The sequence below is a fragment of the Rosa rugosa genome, chromosome 2 (genome assembly GCF_958449725.1).
Source record: "Rosa rugosa chromosome 2, drRosRugo1.1, whole genome shotgun sequence".
Lineage (NCBI taxonomy): Eukaryota > Viridiplantae > Streptophyta > Magnoliopsida > Rosales > Rosaceae > Rosa > Rosa rugosa.
The window spans coordinates 29,430,464-29,450,300 of record NC_084821.1 but is presented as its reverse complement, the minus strand read 5'-3'; the positions used below and the strand labels follow the sequence as shown (position 1 = coordinate 29,450,300).

Sequence of the window (19,837 nt, the reverse complement as noted above, 5' to 3'; positions counted from 1 at the left end):
ATCGATTTTTAATTGTGTTAAAAATCAGGGGCGTGACAAAAGCTCTCTTCCTTCTCTTCATTTCTGGGTTTGTTTGGTAGCTTAATTTGAACTGTGGAAGGTGCAGCATCGAGAAGAAGAGGACGGTCACTGTAGCAGATTAAGGTCAACGCCGGTTTCTCCCGATTCCAGCCACCACAAACGACAAACCCTAGTCCTTTAGAAGCGCCTTGAGATGTAGATGATGCTCCCCAAGTATTTTGCAGGGATTTGAAGTGTGAAGGAAGAATCGACGGCTTGAAGTTTGGGGTCACTATTCACAAATCGGGTTCAAACTTCTCCTTAATTGTTGAGGTACTTGTACTCATTTTCTGACTTTGTCACAGTTGAGGAAGTTGTTGGGTTTGTTGAGTAGGTGCTGCTGCCAAAATTTGGTGGCCATCGGAGGTGGTGGCCGCCGGAGCGTGGGGCCCACGCGCTGCCACTGTTGCTGGCGCGTGGAGGCGAGTAAAGTAGGTTTTTAAATTCTGTTTTAGCCCAATTAAATCCTATAAATGTTGTGGAGCTTGTATGTGAAGTTTGGTGGAAATTGGAGGAGGTTTGGATATTGATCGGAATTTTTCCAAAGTTCAATAGTTTGGTTATTGATTTTCGAGAATTCCACCGTTGGATTTCTCTCAACTTTGCCCTAGAAACTTTGAATTAAAGAATTGGTGTTAATGATGAAGTTTTGGTTAAATTGGAAAAGAAATTGGAAGTTTGATTTAGGAGGACAAGATATTAGAATCGTATTTAATTGCCGAATCGTTATTCACGAATTATAATATTGTACAGGGCGATGTATCGAGCTACTGCTCGACGAAGGAACTCGTTTACGTGATCGTCGGAATAGTACTGTGAGTGGACTTTTGTTTTTAAGAATTGATGCATGCGTTGTTTCTTAAGTTAATGCTTTATTTAATTATCATATTATTCTTTGAGCATATTATTTAGTTTCGGATATTATTTGGTTTTGAATATTTATTGGAATTTTGATTGGATTTTCCATCATGATTTTCGAACGTGAGTTTCTATGCTCGGATTTGAATTTATGATTGATATGGATATTCGACGAATTATTTCTGAGGTGGTTTTCGGAATTAAATATATTTCTATTCGTCGATTTGAGATTTCTGAAAGATTTTCAAAATGGAATTTCGTTGGAGTTATATTTCTTATTTATTTATTGACTTTTGGTTTTGGCATTGGGAATGCCTTAATGATGATTTTGAGATTTTCTGGAATATTATCGGAAATGGGATTTCCTAAGGAAATTATAATTATTTATTATTTCTTGCCCATTTGTTTATGACTTCGAGACTATTTTGGCGTGCGGGGCCACGTCATTGGAATGGTTATTTTTCTTGTGAGAGATTGGGGAAGTCTTTTGAATTTTTCGGGATTTTTGAATGTTTTCCTTACCATACCGGGGTCCAATTACTAGGTCTCCTCCTCACTTACTTTGTGTTTGTGAGTGGCAGTTGAGGTAGTTTATTCTCCTCCTCACGTGAGTGGTAGTCGAGGTTATTAGTTCTCCTCCTCACACAATCTATGTGTGGGTGGCAGTCGAGGGTAGGTAGAGCCTAAGGGGCTCCTTTACCCGTATGGTGATATCTCTTCCCCATATCCTATTATTACTTGACTAGCGGGGCCTAGTCCGATTTCTCTTAACCAGTGGGGCTGGTATGTTTTCACGAGATTTTGAGTTTAAAGAAATATGTTTTATAAACGTTGCATGCATCGGGGTTTTATAAATTTAAATAAGTGGGAAAGTATTTATGTTTGCTTCATTTAAATCATCTTAATTATTTATTTTTGTCCACTCACACTAACGTGTTTTTCAAATACTTTCCCCTGGGCCCTTCGGTTTCAAATGCCCAGTTTGCAGGCGAAATTAGTTGAGGTCGGGCGTACATGGAATTGAGGCATAGTCAACAGCATGGCTTCCGCGTTTGCCTTTGAATTAGGTTTTCCTTGTTTACCTTTCTATTAGAATTGCTCTGATTACCTGTGGGATTAATGTTATTCAAGTTGCGTTTTGTGTTATGTGAATTGGACGATGTTGTGATTTGGGGAGCAGGGTGGCTCCAAGAGAATAAGGATGAGTGATTTAGAAGTGTAAATTTCATTTCTACAGGTTTTGGGTAGTCCATTTTAGGGGAAGTTCTGCCAAATTTTTGGAAGAATTTCTTCTAAAGTGGACCCCGCAGGGCCACTTCGGATTTCAGGGTGAAATCCGGGGGCGGGTCCTGTCACCAGTAACCATCTATAATTTTAGCTTGACCAAAACATACTGAATCATGATAGAATAGCATAACTTTATTGTCACTAGAGAACTTGAAACCATTGTTTGACACAAACTGAGAACCAGAAATAAGATTCCTATTTATACTAGGGATACAATATACATTGTTCAAAAATTGATGCGGCTAAAATAGCCTCACAATTTAACCCTGCAAAATGTAGTTGTCAGTATAGGATAAGCAGGGATCGTTCAGTCCGGGGATTGTAGGGTACACCTACACAAAAAGGTCAATTAACAAAATAAAAGAATAAAATGGGGGTTTTGAGATTTGGTTCCTAATCTACTTAAAATAAAAACGAAACAAATAAACCTATATACAATGATCGACTTCCCTAACCTAGACCAATACCACTCAGAAATTCATTTCAACATGCTACAAAACTGTGCCCATCTTGAATGCATAGATAAGAGCCCAAATGAAAAGCCTCAGCGGATCAATCCATTTATCTGATTTGTTCTAATGTAGGCTTGGATCGGAAAAGTCCTTACCAAGCCTAATACTACTAATTTTTGAAAACACTCAGCGTAGTTCTCTTAAGTAGTAGTATTATCTAACCCTCGAATCAACTCACACGTGCAAATTAACCATTACACATAGAATTTAACACGTAATTTCCAGAATCGTTTAATCATTAAAGCATGATTTTTACCACTTTTTAGAACTAATTGCTACTTGTTTAACTCAGCGCCTTAACAAATAACAGTTACCCTTGGCAAATTAAGCAAACACACAAGAACTCTCACCATTATTCTTGCATGCAAACTTATGAACCTAACTCTGAAAATTACCTAAACACATAAAAGGGCACAAGATTGTAACATGCATCATAAAAGAATTCTCGAAATTAACTCAATAATAAACTGAAAATCTCAAAAATATTAATAAAAATATTCTGAAAATTTCATGTCTCCAATTACACAACTCGCAAATCCAAACACAGAAAACCGAAATAAAAATTGTAAGTAGAGTCATAGTTACACTTTGAAGCTTTCCTCAGCGGCTTAGCAACAAGGTGATGAACTCGTCTTTGCTATGGTGGTGGAACGTCCTTGACTCAGCGCCTAAGAACTTCGTAGATTGATGGATGGATGGTGGTCACGGTCTTGTAAGTGATGGAAGTTTAAGGAGTGAATTGGGCAGAGTCTCGGAAAAGTTTTTGGCCGGGAAGTGATAGGCTGGGAAGTGATTGGCCGGGAAGTGATAGGCCGGGAAGTGATGGAAATTCTGTTCTGGACGTTGCCTATTTATAGGGGAGCATTGGTTGGCTTTTGTCGATCATACCCTTCATAATTGGACGGATGGGATTGCATCATAATTCATTTAATTTTCCAACTGAAACGTCTCTTTTATGGCCTTAACTCCTCTCATAATGGGGTCTTTTAACAGCTGAAACGTCTTTCTCCTTTATTCTCGAACTGAAAACGTCTTTCTCCTTTATTTATTTTCCAGCTGAAACGTCTTTCTCCTTTATTTCCCTTCTTCATTGCTTGGTCAAACGTCGTAAATTTCCTACAAAAAGGTGGAGAATATCAGATTTTTTTAAGAGAAAATAAAGGGAATTAATGTAAAGACCGCAAAAACGTCGACGGTAAGGAATCCTGATCCCGTTAGGATTTTTTTCATAAATTTCACATTTTGCGCCTATTTTACGCCAAACACTGTACAAGACTCTTAAACTGACTCGATGACTCAAAACACGAAACTTAAGGGAGAAACAAGTCTAAAATGGGGCATATACTCAATAATATCGTCGCACTTTATGCTCCTATCAAATACCCCACACTTAGCTTTTGCTAGTCCCTTAGCAAAACAGAAATACAAAACAAAACAAAGACTCGACAAAAAGCAAGTAAATGACTCTACTACCCCTAACTGTTGTCTCAGAGACTCCAAACTCATGGCTTTCACGTTAAACACTTAATCAAAATCGCATAGATAATTCCATGGTTAATAAACATGTAACGCTCATATGACTAAGTAAGATGTGGAGAACTTAAGTTATACAGTGAACGATAGCATGTTTCGAACAAGTCCAATCCAAACTCACAAGGCATACTCTCGATTTTTCTCTCAGAAATGGCTATGCTTAAAAGCTTCACACTCAAGTATATGCAAGAGAACAAATTGGAAGGCAACAAACAGCTTGCATATTTCATCAATAAACGCATTTTGTGAAGAATTATTAAAGACCTCAAGAAATGACTAAGTGCACAAATGGACCTAAACCATAAGCTCGACTGCGTACCTGACTCCACTAACCAAAGACTGCCCATCTCAAGGATCAAGTCAGCACTTAAAATAGGTTGTAATGGGGCTAAGCTAGGGTTTTCGAAATGAAGATTAAGGATACAAAAATCCTAAGGACCTAGCAGAGCATATATGGACCACCTTATGTCACCATTTTTGTAGGCCAATTATCATTGTTTTGGGCCCAACCTTCACTCTAACGAACATGGAAACGGACAAAGGCCTAATTTTCAACTTTGAGCCTTCTACAAATTTGAAAGTCCAAAACCACACTTAAACAATTTCCCAAGAGTTTTCTTTTCAATTTTTCTTCTCTTTTGCCACTTTTCTTTCTTTCTTTCTTTTTCATTTTCATTTTCTTTCAATTTTTTTTTATGGCAAATTTTTTTTTTCTCTTCTTTTTTTTTCTTGGATTTTCCCCACCCCACACTTGTCTTTCATCGTCACCCCTACACATTATGTCATGCTCTACTAAGTCCCTAGGACAAGGGTAGAGATATCCTGTACTAAGCTCATGGTAGGGTAGTGAGGGTGATGAAACAAAGGTTTTCAACGTAGGCTCAAAGGGGTTCATTCTAAGGAGTCCCACGACGGGCACAATTGGGGACACATGCTTGTTTGGCTATGGTGGTTACCCTAATGCCTTCTATCCTATCCAGGATCAGTGCATATTATGGCATACAAGTTTTGACAGTCACAACAGCCGAGTTCTAGTATTCTCTAGTCCATTAAAATCTATGGCACATGATCATTGGATTTTCAAAGAATAATGAGGTTTTGCAAATACAGCCATGAAATTCTGGAATTATCAATTAAGCACTCGAAAAGAAAGTAGTTTAGCTCAAAAGCTCACTTAGGGTCAAATGAATTAGACTTAATCCTAGCATGCTTAGTGAACCAAGTTACAATCCTATCTCAAATCTTCATACAAGTATCACAACGTCGATTAACCACAGAATTCAATTAAGTCCTATTTCGATTGTGAAAACCTTCAGCCATGAATTCAGAGACATGTTCATCCTAGACGTTAGGAGCATCCTAAGACTCAAACAAACAAAAAGACTATAAAACCATCAAAATAAATTTTTTTTTTTTTTTTTTTTAAAACTGAAAAAATTCTGAAAATAAAGGTGTAAACCCACCCCATACTTAGAATCTACATTGTCCTCAATATAGGCAAGAAATATGGTATATAGACCCTAAATATGGGGGGCTACGAAAACAAGAGAAGGGTAAAATAAACAAACAAACAAAAATACAAGTACAATTCAACCTAAGCAAGTGAAGGGATAGAAATGTCAAACTCTCGTTGATGGCTCCTCCACAGCTTCTGTTGAAATGGGTTGCCTCCCATGCAGCGCTTAATATTTATAGTCCTTCAGCCGGGACTCTTCTCCTTGTTCACACGTCATGGGGTGCCTCCTGGAGGGGTATCTCTTCCAATGTGTGCCCCACGAAGGACTCATAGTAGGGCTTGAGACGATGCCCATTTACCTTGAACTCCTTCCCCGTCTTCTCACTCTTGATCTCTACAGCACCATGAGCAAACACATTTGTAACTATAAATGGGCCAACCCAACGAGAACGAAGTTTACCAGGGAATAGCTTAAGTCTGGAATGGAATAACAGAACTTTCTGGCCCACTTGGAAGCTTTTTCCGCGGATCATTTTGTCATGGTAGGCCTTTGTCTTCTCCTTGTAGATCCATGAAGCATCGTAGGCCTCATTCCTTATCTCCTCAAGCTCATTTAGCTGTAGCTTCCTATGTAGGCCCGCTTCATCATAATCCATGTTGAACTTCTGGACAGCCCACCAAGCCTTGTGCTCTAGCTCCACTGGAAGGTGGCATGCCTTTCCGTAGGCCAACCTAAAGGGAGACATCCCAATAGGCGTCTTGTAGGCTGTTCTGTAGGCCCACAATGCATCATCTAATCTCTGGCTCCAATCCTTCCTTGTTGGGCCCACTGTCTTTTCGAGTATCCTCTTGATCTCCCTGTTGGACACCTCTGCTTGGCCACTGGTCTGAGGGTGGTAGGGCGTGGACACCTTATGGGTTACCCCATACTTCTTCAGCAAAGCCTCGATTGTCCGGTTGCAAAAATGAGAACCTCCATCACTGATCAGCACACGTGGCACACCAAACCTGGAAAATATGTTAGTTTTCAAGAAACCTGCAACCACTTTTGAATCGTTAGTCCTGGTGGCTTTTGCTTCCACCCACTTTGATACATAGTCCACAGCCAATAGTATATATAAACAGCCATTAGACGAAGGAAATGGGCCCATAAAGTCAATGCCCCAAACATCGAAAATTTCTACAGTTATTATTGGGCTCATGGGCATTTGATCTTTTGGGCCAAGATTACCAGTCCGTTGGCATCTATCACAAGAAATACAAAACAAGTTTGCATCCTTGAAGATAGTGGGCCAATAAAATCCACAGTCTAAGACCTTCAAGGCCGTTCTACGAGGCCCAAAGTGGCCTCCACAAGCCTCACTATGGCAAAATGACAGAATTGACCTATGCTCAGACTCTGGGACACATCTCCTAATAACTTGGTCACTACAATGTTTCCATAAATAGGGCTCATCCCAAATAAAGTGCCTAGCCATTTTCTTCAATTTATCCTTACTAGCTTTGGAAAGTGTGTCAGGAAATGTCCTAGTGACTAAATAGTTAACTATATCCGCATACCAGGGCACACTAACCTCTATCCCAAAGAGCTGCTCATCTGGGAAAGTTTCCTGTAGGGGCTGGATGTCCTCCTCATGTACTATCCTGCTCAAATGGTCCGCCACCACATTCTCGCTTCCCTTCTTGTCCTTGATCTCTAGGTCAAACTCCTGCAGCAGCAAGATCCATCTAATCAATCTAGGCTTGGCCTCCTTCTTGATCATCAGATATCTCAAGGCTGCATGGTCAGAGTAAACAATTACTTTAGAGTGCAATAAATAAGAACGAAACTTATCTAAAGCAAAGACTACAGCCAAGAGTTCTTTTTCAGTGGTGGAGTAGTTGAGCTGGGCGTCGTTGAGGGTCCGAGAAGCATAGTAAATAGCATAGGGCTTCTTATCCTTCCTCTGGCCCAACACAGCTCCAACAGCATAGTCTGATGCATCACACATAAGCTCGAAGGGTAGACTCCAATCCGGTGGGCACATGATGGGGGCCGTGGTCAACAACTCCTTGAGCTTTTCAAACGCCTTCTTGCAATCCTCATTGAACACAAAGGGCACGTCCTTTTGCAATAGGGCACACATAGGTCTCGCCACCTTGGAGAAGTCTTTGATGAACCGCCTGTAAAATCCTGCATGGCCAAGAAAAGAGCGTACCTCCCTCACAGTTGTGGGGGAGGGTAAGTGACGTACAAGATCAACCTTAGCCTTATCTACCTCAATGCCCCTAGCAGATATTATGTGTCCTAACACTATCCCTTGTGTCACCATGAAGTGACACTTCTCCCAATTCAGCACAAGGTTAGTTTCTACACACCTCTCAAGTATCAATCCTAGATTCTCTAAACAAGTATCAAAATCTTTACCGAAGACACTAAAGTCGTCCATAAAGACTTCAATAATATTTTCAATGTATTCTGAGAAAATGGAAAGCATACATCTTTGGAAAGTACCTGGTGCGTTGCATAAGCCGAAGGGCATGCGCCTATAAGCAAAGGTCCCAAAGGGGCACGTGAAGGTCGTCTTCTCCTGATCCTCGTGGGCTATGCAGATCTGGTTGTACCCACTATATCCGTCCAAGAAGCAATAGTAGGAATGGCCCGCTAAGCGCTCCAACATCTGGTCAATAAAAGGCAAGGGCATATGATCCTTCCTCGTTGTGGCATTCAGCTTCCGGTAGTCGATACATACCCTATGACCAGTCACTAATCTCTGGGGCACTAGCTCATTATCCTCGTTCTGTATCACTGTCACCCCAGACTTCTTGGGCACCACTTGCACTGGAGAGACCCACTTACTATCAGAAATGGGGTAGATCACCCCACAATCTAGCAACTTGATCACCTCATCTTGGACCACCTTCATCATGGGCGGATGTAGACGCCTTTGGGCTTCTCTTGTGGGCTTGGCGCCATCTTCTAACAGGATCCGGTGGACACACGTGGTTGGGCTGATCCCCTTGATATCTGCTAGAGTCCAACCAATGGCAGTCTTGTGCTTCTTCAACACGTCCACCAACTTCCTTTCTTGCTCTACCTCCAGCCTTGATGATATGATCACTGGGAGGGTCTCCTTTTCTCCTAGGTACGTGTACTTCAAATGCTCAGGGAGTACCTTCAATTCCAACTTGGGTGCCTGAACAATAGAGCGTAGCATTTTATTAGTAGAAACCGGAATTGACAAATAAGAAATTGACCTCTTTATAGGCTGAGCCTCCAGTGAGGCCACAGTCTTGATCAAACTCCATGGTGAGAGTCCCTTTGTAAACGTCGATCTTCGTTCTTGCAGTCCTCATAAAGGGACGCCCTAAAAGTAATGGAGTGGTATTTAGGGGTGATTCCTCCATGTCCAATACGTAGAAATCCGCAGGGAATATCAGATGGTTTACCTGCACAAGAACATCCTCAACATACCCTTGAGGGTATTTGTTAGACCTATCAGCAAGTTGAATGACAACATTATCCCTTTTAAGAGGGCCTAGACCTAGGGACACATACAAATTATAAGGCATAACATTTATGGATGCCCCTAAGTCTAACATCACATTTTCAAACTTGGTGTCACCAATGATACAGGGAACAGAAAAACTCCCTGGGTCCTTTAACTTTGGGGGTAGTTTCCTCTGGATAACGGCTGATACCGTCTCGCTCATTTTCACCACCTCCTTCTCTCTTGTCTGCCTCCTTGTGGTGCAAAGCTCCTTCAAGAACTTGGCGTATTTAGGCACTTGTTTGATGCACTCGATCAGGGGCATATTCACTTGAACCTTCTTGAAGATTTCCAAGATCTCTTGATCAGATTTATCTTTCTTCGTCTTGGCAAACCGGCTTGGGAAAGGTATAGAAACAACTGGGTTAGTCTTAACTAAACCACTAGAGTTAGGAATTGTACCTTTGGGTGCCTCAGCTTGGGGCACGTTAACTTCCACCCTTGATGTAGCTAGGTCCTTCTCAACATCCTCCTTAGACACCTCCACAACGTCTTCTTCTTCATTATGGGCCGCTTGGGTCTTCTTGTGGGCTCTGGGAGGGTCAACTAGTACGCGTCCACTCCTAGTGATGATGGCTTGGGCGTGCTCATTCCTTGGGTTAGGCACTGTGTTGCTTGGTAGCTTCCCTGTTTCAGCAATCCGACCCATGAAATCCACCACTTGGCCCATTTGATTCTTGAGCTCTGCAATATCCTTTGAATGGGTCGCCTGTCCTACAACCAAAGCTTGAGTAGCCGTGTTAAGTTGTTGTTGCCCCGCAGCAAGGGACTTCAACAGTTCATCATAATTAGGGGCACTCAAAGTATTAGAAACAGGAGGTGGAGGGACAGAATTGGGAATACCAAAAGTTTGAGGTACCTGAGGCCTCAAAAACAAACCTGGTGGGCGCTGAGAATTCTGACCTGGGCCTTGAGGTGGTCTCAAGGTGTTATCATTGTTGGCCCAACGAAAGTTGGGGTGATCTCTGAGCCCAGGATTGTACGTATTGGAGTAAGGGTTGTACCTCGGGCCGCCTTGACCTCCATGATACCCTAGGGCGTTAACAGATTCCCATCCTTCTGGAGAGGCAAGCTGGGGACATTTATCAGTGGGGTGCCCTTGAGTCGAGCACATCCCACACACTTGAGCCATTGCTCCTCCTCCATTACCGTTTAAGACTTGAGACAGCAGAGTAGACATCTTGTTGACCTTGTCTTCAAGAGCAGAGTTAGTGGACACCTCATGTACCCTCCGTTGAGAGGAAAGCACCCCCTCATATTGCTGATAGTTTAGTGCACGATTAGTAAGTAGCTCCCTTGCATCAGCAGGTGTCTTATCCATAAAGGACCCTCCAGCAGCAGCATCTAACAGACCACGCTCATTAGCGGTGAGTCCTTCATAAAAATAGGTAAGGAGGGACCCCTCACTCATCCCATGGTTAGGGCATGATGCTACAAGGCTCTTAAACCTGTCCCAATAATTGCAGAAATTCTCCTCATGTCCTTGCGTGATTCCACTAATCTGCTTCCTCAAAACAGTGACCTTTGAGGCAGGAAAGTACTTCGTAAGGAACTCGCCCTTCATCCTATCCCAAGTGTTGATAGTCCCAGCAGGCAGCTCAAATAGCCAAGTCTTGGCCTTGTCCTCCAAAGTAAAGGGGAATGCCTTCATCTTCAAGATATTGATATCAGCTCCTTTAGGGCACATACTCCCACAGACAAACTCGAACTCCTTGAGATGCTTGTTGGTGTCTTCACTACTCATCCCATGAAACTTGGGTAGGTGATGCAGAAACCCACTCTTTAACTCAAAATCATCATTAAGCCCCTCTCCTGGTTCTGGATAGGCAATGCATAAGGGCGCAGCACCCCCACCTGTAGGATTAGACAGTTGCCTAATAGTCTCAGCCATTGGTGCTTGTACTTGCTCAACACGGGCGTGCTCTTCCTCTTCTTCCTCTTCTGTGTCTGCAACGTCCTCTTCAGTGACCTCCTCTTCTTCCTCTTCAAAGACTTGTTCTTCTCCTTCTTCAAAATGGTCAGGTTTGTTGATCTCCTCGGTTGATCTAGTTGAGGAGTTATAACCTGAATAGCTAGAGTCCTGAGAATCCCTCCTTTCTAAAGGAGGGCGGTCTGAAAAAGTTAGTTCTGCCCTTTGCTTAGCACGTTCCAATTTCTCAAAGAGCTCCTTAGTCTTATCAGAGACAGTGGACATTCATGGACCTTTAAGATCAAATCAAGTGTTAGTAACATATACAAGGTTCGAAATACAAACATTATGTCTTTCCTACTTTCTAAGTTACTTTTACATTTACATACTTAGGTACTGGAACAGAGGACCTCGTTTGTGCAATGGGACTATAGAACAGCTAACCTCGACAAGGTCATGTTTAATCCAATATACCTTAAGCATGTCACACAACATTTTTTTTTTTTTTTTTTTTTTTTTTTTTTTAAGTTTAAGTTTGTTATAAACTTAGTTAATATCTCAATTGATTTCAAGTTGTAAGTCGAGCCCAATAGAAACCACTACTATTGGTGAGATACGATATAGGGATAGTCGCCTAGACATAAGTCTCTTTCCTTTGTTTCAGAAGGCCGAATGGCCAGATTAAGAGTTAAGTGAGAGGGAGGACTCATTTTGGTGATACTACGGAGGCTACTCCCTCATTGAGGTTTAGGCCCCTATCGGCTACTCCCACATAGTGGTGTACGCACATTCTATAGTATCTCTGAGATCCAATTGAACCCATCACCCAGGGTCTCAACCTTAGACACCATCCGTATGCCCCTTACTCAGCTGGGAAATTAACTTATGTGTTAGACCGTTCTCCAAGTGTTAATAAAGGCCGCCCTCAACCCCAAGAGACCTTAGCAAGGTACTAATGAAGGGTTTAGGCCAATATTAACAAAAGGGCCCTTGTCTACTCATACGATTTTACACACTTAAAACAATTAAGTATTTAACTAAATTAATAACAACCTAAGTATATTAATCTAAGTAAAACACATACAATTTACAACATGCTAAAAAAAACAAACTTCTACAAATTGTACAACAATTATAAAAGACTCACATAACAATTACAAACATGCTTAATTTTGTAACACTCATAAAACTTAAACTAAATCACAATTATAGCTTGGCCTAACATAAATCGCAATTTGTCACCATTCCACAAGTGTAGTACAAAAATTAACATGCATTCTATATACAACAAAATCGATGACACTTTAAGTGCAAGGGATTTTAACAATCCCCGGCAACGGCGCCAAAAATTGATGCGGCTAAAATAGCCTCACAATTTAACCCTGCAAAATGTAGTTGTCAGTATAGGATAAGCAGGGATCGTTCAGTCCGGGGATTGTAGGGTACACCTACACAAAAAGGTCAATTAACAAAATAAAAGAATAAAATGGGGGTTTTGAGATTTGGTTCCTAATCTACTTAAAATAAAAACGAAACAAATAAACCTATATACAATGATCGACTTCCCTAACCTAGACCAATACCACTCAGAAATTCATTTCAACATGCTACAAAACTGTGCCCATCTTGAATGCATAGATAAGAGCCCAAATGAAAAGCCTCAGCGGATCAATCCATTTATCTGATTTGTTCTAATGTAGGCTTGGATCGGAAAAGTCCTTACCAAGCCTAATACTACTAATTTTTGAAAACACTCAGCGTAGTTCTCTTAAGTAGTAGTATTATCTAACCCTCGAATCAACTCACACGTGCAAATTAACCATTACACATAGAATTTAACACGTAATTTCCAGAATCGTTTAATCATTAAAGCATGATTTTTACCACTTTTTAGAACTAATTGCTACTTGTTTAACTCAGCGCCTTAACAAATAACAGTTACCCTTGGCAAATTAAGCAAACACACAAGAACTCTCACCATTATTCTTGCATGCAAACTTATGAACCTAACTCTGAAAATTACCTAAACACATAAAAGGGCACAAGATTGTAACATGCATCATAAAAGAATTCTCGAAATTAACTCAATAATAAACTGAAAATCTCAAAAATATTAATAAAAATATTCTGAAAATTTCATGTCTCCAATTACACAACTCGCAAATCCAAACACAGAAAACCGAAATAAAAATTGTAAGTAGAGTCATAGTTACACTTTGAAGCTTTCCTCAGCGGCTTAGCAACAAGGTGATGAACTCGTCTTTGCTATGGTGGTGGAGCGTCCTTGACTCAGCGCCTAAGAACTTCGTAGATTGATGGATGGATGGTGGTCACGGTCTTGTAAGTGATGGAAGTTTAAGGAGTGAATTGGGCAGAGTCTCGGAAAAGATTTTGGCCAGGAAGTGATAGGCCGGGAAGTGATAGGCCGGGAAGTGATTGGCCGGGAAGTGATTGGCCGGGAAGTGATAGGCCGGGAAGTGATGGAAATTCTGTTCTGGACGTTGCCTATTTATAGGGGAGCATTGGTTGGCTTTTGTCGATCATACCCTTCATCATTGGACGGATGGGATTGCATCATAATTCATTTAATTTTCCAACTGAAACGTCTCTTTTATGGCCTTAACTCCTCTCATAATGGGGTCTTTTAACAGCTGAAACGTCTTTCTCCTTTATTCCCGAACTGAAAACGTCTTTCTCCTTTATTTATTTTCCAGCTGAAACGTCTTTCTCCTTTATTTCCCTTCTTCATTGCTTGGTCAAACGTCGTAAATTTCCTACAAAAAGGTGGAGAATATCAGATTTTTTTAAGAGAAAATAAAGGGAATTAATGTAAAGACCGCAAAAACGTCGACGGTAAGGAATCCTGATCCCGTTAGGATTTTTTTCATAAATTTCGCATTTTGCGCCTATTTTACGCCAAACACTGTACAAGACTCTTAAACTGACTCGATGACTCAAAACACGAAACTTAAGGGAGAAACAAGTCTAAAATGGGGCATATACTCAATAATATCGTCGCACTTTATGCTCCTATCAAATTCTAGTACATAATTGTTCCTAAACACAAGCTTGACAATTCCTACAGCTTTTACAGCTACTTTTTGGCCACTTGCAGTGCACACCTTTGTCTCATTCCTGTTTGGGATTGTTATTCTTGATAATCCCTGCAATGAATTGACAATATGTATAGGTGAGCCAGTGTCAAACCACCATGAATTGTCTTGTAGAAAATCATTTGTTTCCAAATTAAAGACTGATTTTGACAGAAAATTACCTTTCTTAGTTAGCCAAGCCTTGAAACCCTCACAATCTTTCTTAAAATGCCCTGGTTTCTTGCAAAAGAAACATTTCATCACTATAGCAGGCTTAGAAGACTTACCCTTATTGTTGTCAGTCTTAACTGTAAGGTTTGAGGTGCTGCCTTTGTTGCAATTGTTTCCAAACCTTTTCTTGTGCTGCATTTTGGTGACTAAATTCACTGAAATCTCTTTTCCTTTCTTGTTGACTTCATCTTCAACTTCAACACAGAGTGAGATCAATTCATTCACAGTCCACTGCTCCTTCTGAGTCTTGTAGAGTGATTTCAGATTATCATACTCTTCTGGCAGTTTGTTTAGCAGCATGTAAACCAGAAATGAATCTTCCACAGCCATATTCAGTCCCCTTAGTTTTCCAGCAATATTAGAACCTCTCATGAGTGATTTCATGAGATTATTTATCTCAGCCTTATCTGAGATTTTAAACTTCTCAGCAATGGAGTTGAAGAACTCCTTGGCATACTCAGAATCTGGAATGCCTCCTCTCACATTATCAGGTATGCTTTTCTTGATCATGATCAAAGCCATTTTGTTGAGTTTGTGCCATTTTTCAAACTTCTCTTTGGCCTCCCTGCTTGCAGTTGGTGTCAATTCCTCAGGTGGATCCTCCTTGAGCACATGATCATAGTCAAGTATTCCGAAGTTGAGCTCAATGTCCGATTTCCATTTTCTGAAGTTAGAGCCATTCAGAAGCTCAATTTGGCTGATACTCATAGGGAAATGCATGGCTCCATATCAATAAAATTTAGTAAACATTCTAGTTTGCCAAATACCAGAATATTTTCGAGTCCCAAAATGAAATGAAAGTTCATGTTTTGAAAATTCATCCATGCCAAATCATATAAACAGAAAAATGAAGCTCAATCACTTTCAAGATTCTGACAACCTTTGTGGTGTACTCATCTCTAATGATATCTAAATGTTCACAGTTCTGCATATGCACAATCATAAACCAAATGCTTGATGCATGTTTCTTTGGAAATTAACATCAATTTGATTTTAAGTTTTATGATGTGATCTTGTATGAAGTAGACAGAATAGGTAGATAGTTTCTTGTATACTAGGCTACTTTGATAGCATGAAGTAAATGAAACTTATTCTGTCAAGTTTATTCATGTCTTTATGATCTTCCCAATTCTGGAGATTTTCTTATTTATAGCTACTTTGGCAGCATATAATGTCAAGAAAACATATAGGAGATCAAGCAATTTGATAAACTGCAGTGTACATATATATATATGAATTTATAGAGATGAGTTTTATTAAAACATGTATCAAATCACAGAACATGTGATATACATACTTATAACAACTAGTTGAAGCAATTATTTTAATGTAAATTGATGAATTCATACTAATAATCTGTATCATAACATTCAGATTTATATCTATATGTATGCATTCAAATTTAAACGGTATATATTGAAACTATATGCGGACTATTGTGTGATCCCAGAATTCAAATTGAAAAACACACAGAACATGTAATTCACATGAATATAGACATGCTCTGATACCAATTGTTAGAACTGTACATAAAATAAATACAAATCTATATCCAAATGCTTACATGTAGATAGACATTTCTGTGCAAAATAGAACTAGGATAGATACAGCATCAGCAATCCCAATTTTCCAGAAAATATTGAAACTAGAAGAACATCATACTTACTTGAAGAACTTGACTCATTCATTTTGATCTTCTCCTGATTACACCTTTATAATTCTCCTATAAGTGGATGAGACTGTTTTATGAATGAGAAAAATGGGCGTGTATCAGCAGGGACCAAAACCTGATTATATATGAAGCTTAGCCATGCATGACAGTTTCTTCCATCAAGAAACTGTCATGCCATTCTAACTGCATTTTCAAATTTGTCCAAATCAGATTTATCCTAATAACCATATTTATTTGAATTTTAAATCAAAACAGATTAATGAGGTGGACTAACATGATTTAATTAAGTCTGCAACCTCAATTATTGACAATCGAATTCAATACCAGTTACATATATGCATCTATGTCTAGCTTGATACAATGTCTTGTTCTTAAGACATCTAACAGTTTAATAACAGACTTCTATTGCTAATTAACAGCCTCAATAATTAGAAGGAAACTACACATTAATTAACCAAATTACGGTATTCAGAAGTTGTCACGTAGCCAATTTGGCTAGCACTACAATATCCATTGTAAACTTGGCCACCACGCAAAATCAACATACTTCTTGTTCCTCAAGAAAATTCTGAATCTTAGCTTTCCTTTTACGTCCTACTACTCGCATCTAGAACTTTCGTAGAGCGCTCTAGCTCACCGCCATGTTGTAAGTACCTTTAAATTTCGGCTATCAAATATACGTCTTTTTATGTCAACAAAAAAAAAAGTACTACTTTTTAAGCAAATGCGATTATAAGTAAAACCATAAAACGCAAAATCTAAGATTTTGGATCCAAAGTGCCAATTTTAAGAGCTTAAATTGAAAAATTGTATTTTTGCAATTAGCATTGAAGATATAAAAAACAAGAGAGAGAAAATCGGAACCACTACATACAACAGTTTTTGTTGCTTGTTGGACGTGGTCCTACTGAGTACTGCATCAACGACAATGCTATGCCTCTGTCAGCGTGTGGAGGGTGCAGCCATGTTGGCTGCTGGTTCGTTGGCTCTATAAGTTCCTTAGGGAAGGAGTTGTTGCGTAAGGCAGGTTTTTCCTGAGGTCCTCTTCTATATGGTGGCGGACTGGCGGCATCGACAGTGGTATTCTCTATTCTTTGAGCTCATAGAAATAAAGATGAGGTGATTTCATCTATCAAATTGCTCGGACTTCTCTTTTTCCTAAACTATGATGCTTCGAAATTCGCTTACTCACCGAAGCTTGAGTATGAAGATTAATCCTTATATCTTGGCAGAACAATACTAATAGGATGAAAGAAAAGTGTCCCTAGTTAAAATATTGGCGGGGGACTAGGAGATTCATTACCGAAGGCAAAGAGGAAAAACTTTGATGTTTATATGTAAAGGCCTCTCTCTCTCTCTCTCTCTCTCTCTCTAAATTCTTCTTTAAATTTCTCTTGTTTTCAAAGTGACAAAACTCCTCTCTAAAGACCATGTTTGGAAACTAGCAAACTCATTTTGTGCATAGTTATATTTTTCATAACCTCTAAAAAAAGAAAACCAAAGCTTGATTCCATCACATCAGGGATAGAGAAGCCATCTCAATCCCTTAGGCAGGACAATCCCCCTTTAGTTACCATCCATACTAAAGGGATAGAGAAGCCATCAATATCGTACGCTTGAAGGTAAAATGAAGTGTTCATCGTTTTTGGTCTAACAACATGTTGGCGTGAGTCATTCTACTTTCCTTGTATACCTTGATCCTTGATCTTTGATCTTTTTCCTTTACCCAATTTATTAGGCTTGATCATTTGTTTCTTTGAAGATTTACGCCCAATCAAACCTAAACCAAGAGTTTGAGACTCTTTCGATACTTTAATCCCTATTGATATTATTAGGGCCAATTTAACAATGACTTATCATAGTCATTTTACCACACACATATTATCCTAACGGAGTTGAACAAAACCAAGTGGATAGTTAGAAACAACGAGGTAGTTCTCATATATCTCAAGCCACGACCACATCAAGAGGGCCGGTCACCAAAGTTTAATCTCTGCCGACTGTTTGTGACAGGACCCGCCCCGAATTTCATCCTGAAATCCGAGGTGGCCCTGCGGGGCCCACCTTAGAGATAACCCTACCGAGAACTGGTCGAGTCACCCCTAAAATGGACTACCCAAAACAGTAAGCTACGATAGATCAGAGCCAAACAAAGAAGTGCGGAAGCTATTCATCAACTATGCCTCGAACCATGTATGCCCGACCTCAACTAATAGCGCCTGCAAACTGGGCATTAGAAACCGAAGGGCCCAGGGGAAAGTAGACGAAAAACGTTAGCGTGAGTGGACAAAAATAAACAATTTAAAAGAAAAAGGATTTCATACTTTCCCACATTTATTTCATTAAAAACCTCGATGCATGCACAAATGGTAAAACACATTTAGCTTTAAATCCAAGGATTTCAAAACGATAAACCGACTAGCCTCGCTAGTCAAAACATTCGAAAATAATGTATCGTAAAACCGAAATCTCGTTTCTCAAGAAGATAAGACCAGCCCCGCTGGCTACAGTGAAAATCGGACTAGCCCCGCTAGTCAAGCAACGATAAAATATGGGGAAGAAGTTTCACCATACGAAAGAAGGGAGCCTCCCAGGCTCGGGTCGGAGTGTCCCACACTCTGGAGCATCCCATGCTCTGCTCTTACTCACCCACAAACACATAGTAAGCAGGGAGGAGTACTAATAGGCTAGCTAGCAATAAATATGACGACCCAGGTATGGCGGGTAAAAACCAATAAAATCCAATAAATCCTTAAGGCTTCCCCATGTCCCACGAATAAAGAAAAACGCGGGTACGATTCCCAACCGTACCCGGAAATTCTCGTAAAACGTCGTATAAATCGACAGTGTGTCCCACACGCTAAGAAAATAATTAGATCAATTATAAATCGCAGTTCCGAAACCAAACTGAATCCAGAATCATCAATGAGGCATTCCCAATGCCAAAACCGTAAATCGATAAATAAACAAGAAATATAATTCCATCGAAATCTCATTTCGAAAAATATTCCAGAAATCTCAATATCGACGAATAAAATATATTAATAAATTCCGGAAATCACCTCGGAAAATAATTCGTCGAAAATCACTTAAATCACAAGTTCAAATCCGAGCGAATAAAACTCACGTTCCAAAAATCATGATGGAAAATCCAAGCAATATTCCAAAACCGAAATCATATCCGAAACTAAAATAATATGATAATTAATAAAACATTAATTCGAAAAAGAAATGCATGCATCAATATTCAAAAACAAACGTCCACTCACAGTACTAGTTGGCGACCACGCAAACGAGTCCCTTCATCTAGCCGTAGCTCGCAACATTGCCCTGTACACAATTATATTTCCGTAAACGGCAATCCGATAAAATAAATACGAACCTAAACGAAACCCGAAAATCTCTATCTCCAATACTTCTCAAATTCCACCCAAATCTCTTCCACAACACCAATTCCTCAATCTACATATTCCACAATGAAAACGAGGGAAATCCAACGGCCGGATTTCCCACAATTTCCATCACAAAACTTCAAACTTCGGAAATTCACAAACAATTCCAAACTCCTCCAAAATTCACCAAACTTCACATACAAGCTCTATGATAATTATAGAATTTAACTAGCCAGAAAATGAAATTAAAAAGCTACCCTAGCCGCCGCTACCGCCGCCCACAGTGGCGGCGCCGCCGCCGCCAC

General features: G+C 39.9%; 1 long non-coding RNA gene across 1 annotated transcript; it reads left to right on the top strand.

Annotated features, from left to right (window-relative positions):
- Window positions 1-270: 270 nt before the first annotated feature.
- LOC133728224 (uncharacterized) lies at window positions 271-14,790 on the top strand. The gene is made up of 3 exons (XR_009855687.1): window positions 271-333; window positions 814-875; window positions 14,674-14,790. It is a non-coding gene; the product is annotated as an uncharacterized LOC133728224 (long non-coding RNA).
- The last annotated feature ends 5,047 nt before the right edge of the window (window positions 14,791-19,837 follow it).